A 7,978-nucleotide genomic window follows, 5' to 3' on the forward strand; every position below is an offset into this window, starting at 1 on the left:
ACTTCTTCGTGAACTCTTGGAAATGAGTCGGAATTCGGGGAATGAACTGCGCCCAAGATTGCCCATCGTCCGCTGGAGTCCAGAGGACATCGGCTACTGAACGAAAAGATTTCCACAAAACGTTCCAATTTTCAGTAGCCATTGCCAGCTTCCCGGATAAGCCTTCAATAGTTTTTTGGGCCTGCACAAGATCTCTGTCAGCTTCACGCCTAATCAACTTAGCAAGGGCGAGTTCTTCCTCAGCATGAGTAATTACCTCCTCAGCTTTATTATGACTAGAACGGACAAGGGCCTTCATTTCATCGATACTCTCCGAGAGCTTCTGCTTCTCAACTCAGAGAGCTAGACAAGACACCCAAGAATAAGTCAGTGGAAAAAGAAGTCAAAATACAAGAAGAAACAGGCAGAACCCACGGCACCTTTGCATTCATTCTTCGCAGACTCCACCGCAGCATCTCTCTGCTTCTCCGTCTCCACTACCCGGGCATGAAGGGTCTTCTCCTCCTTTTGGTGCATTTGACGCTCCGTCTCCAACTTAGCCCGAAGGAGGTCAAGATTGGCTTTCAGAGCGTCCACCTCCGAAGACAACTTCCTCTCATTTTCAGATGAGAAAAAGAAGCCAGAATGATCGCGAGAAAAAGACTGAGCAAAAAGAGGCAAAGAGAAACAAGACGTAAGAATAGAAGAGAAATAAGCATGCAAAAAGGAGTGGCAATAAAACCTACCTGGAGCTTTTCACCAAAAGAAGACGCGAGGGTCGACAAGCTCCCCCAGGCTGCGGTCAGCTCTGATAACCGATGAGTGGCATCGAACTGTTGCACCACGTCACCGGAAATCGAGGGGCCGCCGGAAGCAAGAGAAGGGGAAGGAGAGGCCGGCTGGGGTGAAGAAGGAATGACCAAGGCAACCTCTAGGGAAGCCAGAGCCAAATCCTCAGAAGGACCCGGCGCGACGGCCACAGTCACCTCCGGAGCGGCCAAGTTCGCAACTCCGCCAGGTAACTCAGAAGCCCCCGCGGCGACTTCATCAACAGAATGTTGTGAGTCCCGAAGCTCAGAACTCGTGGGCACGGCGAGAGGCAGAGAAGAAGGCGATGAAGAAATGAGAGAAGACGAAGCACTGAAAAATGATAAAAGGAAGCACCATTAAGAACCAGAGGAAGGAAGATAAAGCCAAAAAGATAAAGCTAGAATCTACTCACCCAACCACTTTCTTCTTTGCGAAGCCAAGAGAAGGCCTCGTAGGAGGAACCACGATGGCGAAGACGTCCCCGCCACCCGGCGACGGGCACGGGATAGCCGACAGGAGGCCCGCGGAAGAAGCCGGGGCTGGAGCCATGGAAGAACTCCGCACCGGAAGAGCAGTAGAGCTCGAGACAGAGGCAACCAAAGAACTCGACACCAGAGCGTCAGGAGAAGTTGGTGCAGGAGCCTCGGAAGAACTCACACCCGACCTCCGATTACTTCAAAAAGTTCAAGACTAAAGGGCCGCTTCAAAACTACTCGGATGATGGCTTAATCCAAGACTAAAGGGCCGCTTTGGAAAGATGCCGCGAAACTACTTGGACGATGACATAATTCAAGTCTTGGGGACTACTTCAGAACACAAATTTTCAAACAACATAAAGGATCAAGACCCTCCAACTTTTTGTTCCAAAATAGCAAGAGGCTCGGGGGCTACACTCAGTGAGTGCACTTTTTCGAAAAAGCGCACGTCACCAAAAGACTTCTTCAACGCAGACCATCTCAAGACATTACGACAAAAAGAACCCAGAACGAACCAAATTTGAGTTCTTTTTGATAAAACTTCAACGAACAATCAGAACAACTTCAAGACAAGATCCTCCAGCTCCTTGTTCCAAATAGCAAGAGGCTCGGGGGCTACAACCAGATGGATGTATTTTTTCTTCAGAAAAGCACTCACCACTCAAAAGAAAAGCACTCACCACTCAAAGATCCTAAGAAGCGCTACAAGGTTTCACTCCAGAAAGCACTCGAATGACATCTTGTTCCTACTCAACAAGACTTGAAGGGGCAGAGCGAGACTTTTAGAGCTCAACCATGAAGTGCTCGGGGGCTTGTCGATACGGGACCCATAGGATACCCCGCAATGGAGAGAGAAGATCTAGTTCAACTAGGATTCTTCCCATGTAAATCTTAGTAGTAGAACTATTAAGTAATCCTACTAGGAAATCTCATTGTAAACCGACTAGGACTCTGGCCTCCTGACTATATAAAGGAGGGCAGGGCTCCTGTCGGAAAAAACAAAACACAGCATATCATAATCAATCCAACGCAAAGGCTAAGGCCGACTGGACGTAAGGTTATTACTCGATCTACGATCGAGGGCCTGAACCAGGATAAATCGGCTGTCTCTTGCGTTAACCATCGACTTCAGCATACGCCGAAGCCCGAACATACTGCCCCGGGTACCCCCATGGTAGGCTATCGGTGGTGAAACATCGACAATCACTTGTAGTCTTGCGAGATCACACCAACCGCATTTGTGGTGTAGCCGCCACCGTGTACCGAAGGGAACAAGGCCCACGACGATTCGGTCGGAAGCTTGATAGTGAAGACAGCGGGGAGCATCTAACAGAGGCTTGCCGTAAGGCACGTCAGAGACCCACTTGTGCATGGAGAAGGCCCAAGGCTATCCATGGAGTTACCCAACCAGGAGCTTGGCCCTTACGAGGGATTCCTTGCGAGGGGCTCCAACAAGGAATAGGGGGAAGCTTGCGCGCTTCTCAATACCTTGGTAAAAATATCAGAGTCATCGATGGGAGTTTGCATATCTCTACCTTACTCCTTAGCTTCCGCATTTACATTGTTTACATAACTCCTTTTACGATAGAGATAGCAACACACTAGCAAAACTGTAGTTGCACATTTAGATAGTTTATCTTTTTGCATAGGTTTTGCTAAGGATAGAAAAAGAGGCCATAGTTTAGAGTTAGAGTTTTAAGTTGCCTAATTCACCCCCCTCTTAGGCATCACGGTCCCTTTCAATTGGTATCAGAGCCGGTTGGTTCAATTTGGACCTTTGGCTTCATCACCGCTGAGCCGACACTATTTAGAGTGGTTGGGATAGATACCTCTAGGCCTCCACACTTTGATGGCACTAACTTCCCCTACTATAAAGCTAGAATGGCTTGTCACCTTGAGGCGGTAGATTTGGGTGTTTGGAGAGTCACTCGTGATGGGATGAAACCCATTAAGAATCCTAATAAACCCACATAGAGTGAAGAAAAAGAATTTCATTTCAATGCTAGAGCTAAAAATTGCTTGTTTGAATCTTTTAGCATGGATGTGTTTAACCAAGTGTTCACTTTAAATACGGCACATGAAATTTGGTTAAAACTCCAAGAGCTCCATGATGGCACAACTAGTGTCCGTGAGCAAAAACATTGTCTAGCTAAACAAAATTATGATTCCTTTAAAATGAATGATGTTGAGCTTGTTCATGATATGTTTTCTCATTTAAATCTAATTATCAATGAGCTCCATTTAATAGGATTAACGAAGCTAGATGATGTAGACATTGTGAGAAAGATCATCTCTGTGCTACCACAAAAGAATTATGCAAGCATCATCACCATCCTTCATAACATGGAGGACTTGATCACCATGACCCCGTCCATAGTCATTGGCAAGATAGTGACATTTGAAATGTCACAGAAGATGGGTCAAGAAGAAGCCTTGTCATCAAGCAAAGGTAAAGCTCTCGCATGTATTGAGAAAAAGAAGATGAAGGGCAAGCAAGTTGAGACAAGCTCAAGCTCAAGCTCCTCAAGTGAAGATGATGAAGAAGAAGAAGATGATGATGATGACGATGAAGATTCAAGTGATGATGATCAATCTTCCTCCTCTACCTTCGACCTTGATGAAGAATCAATCAAACTTATCAACAAGGTGGAGAAGATGACCCAAAGGCTCAATGTCAAGGGTGTGCCCATCGAAATTCAAGATTTTATCTTCACCAATCAAAGAAATGAGCAAAGAAAGAAAGGATGCTATGGATGCGGCGAGTTAGGGCACTTTGTGGAAGTTTGTCCAAACAAGCACACACCCAAGACAAAGAAGAAGGCGTGCAAGGACAAAGCCCTTATATCAATAAGGTCATGGGATGATTCTTCAAGTGAAGAAGAAGACCATCACAAGAGGCGAGGCCACAAGCACTCATCATCAAGCTCTTCTTGTGTGTGCCTTATGGCACGAGGTAACGAAAGCTCATCCTCTAGTGAGAATGATAGTGATGATGAAATGCCTTCTCTTAATGAACTTGTGCAAGAAAATCTTAAATATGCTAAGGCTTGCACTGGCCAATAAAAGAAGCTAAAATGTTACAAGAAAAGCTAGATAGTTCACAAGAAGCATATAAAATCTTGCTTGAACAATATGAGACATTTGCTAATCTCAATATTGAACTATCTACTAAAATTGAGCAACTTGAGGCTAGTGCAACAACAAATGCATGCACAATCAATGATGAGCAACTTGTAAAGAAAAATGAAAAATTAAAAGAAAAGTTAGCTAGCTCACAAGATGCTTCTAAAAGTTTGCTTGCTAAAATGGAAACCATGTGCAAACATTGTGATGAGCTAACTAATAAAGTTGCTAATCTTGAAGCCGTCGGTACAACCCTCACCAAGGCACCTAAAAAGAAAAGTTCTATCTTTGACATGCCTAAAAAGGATGTTTCTACTTCTTGCAATGATTTATGGCCCTGTTCGCTTCGCTGAAAAAACAAGCCGAAGCACTGTTTCGGCTAATTTGTTGTGAGAGAAAAATATTGTTCCGGCTGAAAAAATAAGCTGAAAAGTATAGATTATAAGACAAGTGAACATGGCCTATGTTTAGACTCACCCTTGTGCAACCAAGTTTGTGTTGAGAAGTTGTTGTAGAAAGATGCACACAAGAAGTCGCAATGGAGAATGAGCAACTCAAGCAAAAAGTGGCTCGCCTCACCAAGGACTTGACTCAAGTGAAAGGCAAGATGGAGCAAGCCCAACTTCATCAAGATAACACTGTCATGGGAGTGAAGAAGCTTGATGAAGGACAAACCATGGTTTGCTACATATGCCACAAGGAAGGCCACAAGTTCTATGAGTGCAAGGTGAAGAATGGGGGAGGAGCTAAGAAGAAAGAGAAAAACAAAAAGGAAACAAGCAAGCTCTCCAACGCCTACACCAACAAGGTGAACAAAAAGGCTTCCACACCTTATCTCTTAAAGAAGAAGAAAAATGACAAGGTGGTGGCCATCAAGGTGAACAAGAAAGCCAACAATGGGGCCAAATGCATTTGGGTGTCAAAGGAGATCATTTTCAACATGAAGAGCACTAATAAGGTTTGGATCTCGAAAGGGAAGTGAGAAGTCCAATGGACTTCGAGGAATTTGGAAACTTGGTATAATTTTGGGTGCATTTTATGGGGTGCATCACATTGGATCATGTCAATTGCCAAGTGGTTTAGTGAACACTATAGACTCAAATTCCCCTCCCCATGTTAGGTAACTAGATTTAATTTCTTGGAATCTCAATTAGAATCTAGTTCCTTTTCATGCCTAGGTTTGCATTTGCATGTTTAATCTTTTATCTTGCTTATACTAGGTATATCTTATGGTAGGCTTGCTCGGTTTCACTCTTAACCCTTGAAGCAAACCTACATGGTTTAAATTGTTTAGGAGCATGACACATAGCTTGTTTTACAATTGTTCATCTAATATGTGCTAAAGTCCAAATTGTAGATAATTTCTCCCAAATATCACTTTCAAAAATGATTCTCATATTCATGTGATATCATCTTTCAAGTGGTATTTTTTATTCTAAAATCAATGTGCATGTTTCCTACAAGTATTCCATACTTGTGTGCTCAAATTTAGGGGAAGGTTACTCTACAAGTTGGATGCTTTGAGACTAACACCTTTTTAAGCTTATTATGTGTGTAGCAGTCTCATTGCAAAGAAAATGGAGTCCTCGGAGTTAACCATCATATTTCAAATATCCACCACCTATTGCAAGTGGTATAAATCAATTTGGTTTCCGCATGTGGTATCTCTAAACCAATATCATCATGTTGATTTCACTTTGGTATTTACATGCTTTCTCCATACATTATATAGATTAAACTCCCTTAAGCATTAATTTGCCAATTATGCATAAACTACATTCTCCATCATATGTATGCATATATTTGGGGGGAGCTTAGTCTATGTAATGTGAGAGTCAAATTTTGTGACCTATTCCACTCCACATACAAAGGTTCATAAAGTTTGACCCTCCCTTGTACTACTAATGTCTTCCTTTTTAGATGTTTGATTCCAAAGGGGGAGAATTTGTAGGACCAAAAGCAAGCCCGATCATAATATTTTACAAGTGGTAATGGTCCGAGAAAGGGAGGATAATGGATTATGAAGTTAGGGGGAGGCTTAAATCCATAACGCCACATGGGGACATTTGTAAGGGCAAGATAAGTTTCCAAAGATGTTTACATGTGGTATCTTTTAGCATCATATAACCTTGCCCTTTGCATTGCATCCTATCAAGTAAATAGTTTTTAAATTCCAAAATCTTTATTATTTGCTTGTTTTGGTCGTGTTGTCATCAATCACCAAAAAGGGGGATTTTGTAAGGAAAATGGACCCTAGGCCCATTTACTTTGGATTTTGGTGTTTGATGACCAACACAACTAAATTGGACTAATGAATTTGCAAGTAATTATTTTGTAGTTCAATAGGATGCAAGACGTGACTTGGACGAAGGCGACATGATGATCCCATGATCAACACCATATGCAAGACCCTAGAAGCTCAAAAGAAGACCCAAGATATTAAGCAAAGTCCAAGCACGAAGATAGCAACCAAGCCAGACACAAGATCACGAAGAAACGAGCTTCATAGAGGTGATCGGATGCGGTCCTTATAGCGACCGGACGCGTCCGATCAAGATGCTCAGCAATGGCAGGCGTCAGCAGCAGCGACTGGACGCTGAGGATTCAAGTGACCGGACTTGATGATGACACTGTTCACTGTCACGACAACAGCTCAGCACTGACCGGACGCTGGAGGGTGATCGACCAGACATAGGAACTATAGCATTCGATCGAGTCTAGAGAGGTTCCAGAGCAGCGCCAGCGTGACCAGATGCATCTAAGCATTAGTGACTGGACTCAGCGCGAGTTCGATCAACACGCTAGCTTCAACGGTCAGGATGACCGGACGCATCCGGTCAGGACGACAGCAGCATCCGGTCAGTAGCAGAAACGTGGGTTTCATCCCCAATGGCTACTTTCTCCATGGGGCTTATAAATAAACCCCCAACCGGCCATTTGAGATGTAGAGAGTTGAGGAAACATACCAAGGGTGTTTATACACCATTTTAGTGATCTCCACTTGTAGAGTGTTTACTGATTCATTAGGTGATTAGCGTAGGTGCTTTGCGAAGTGCTTAGGTTGATTAGACCACCACTTATGTGCTTGCTCTAGGTTTAGGCCTAGTGTTTAGTGAGGTTTACACACCTCTTACCACTCAGTGCTTGCGCGCACCATTATTGTACATCGGAGGGGCTTGTAGTCTTATAAGATCACACCAACCACGTTTGTGGTGTGGCCTCCACCGTGTACCGAAGGGAACAAAGCCCACGGTGGTTCGGCCAGAAGCTTGATAGTGAAGATGGCAGGGAGCATCCGGGAGAGGCTTGCCGTAAGGCATGTTGGAGACCCACTTGCGCATGGGGAAGGCCCGAGGCTATCCATAGAGTTACTCGACCGAGAGCTTGGCCCTTGCGAGGGATTCGTTGTGAGAGGCTCCAATGAGGACTAGGGGGAAGCTTGCGTGCTTCTCGATACCTCGGTAAAAATAACAGAGTCATTGACGGGAGTTTGCATATCTCTACCTTACTCCTTAGCTTCCGCATTTACATTGTTTGCATAACTCCTTTTGCGGTAGAGATAGCAACACACTAGCAAAATCGTAGTTGCA

The sequence above is a fragment of the Miscanthus floridulus genome, chromosome 17, assembly GCF_019320115.1.
Source record: "Miscanthus floridulus cultivar M001 chromosome 17, ASM1932011v1, whole genome shotgun sequence".
Taxonomy (NCBI): Eukaryota; Viridiplantae; Streptophyta; class Magnoliopsida; order Poales; family Poaceae; genus Miscanthus; species Miscanthus floridulus.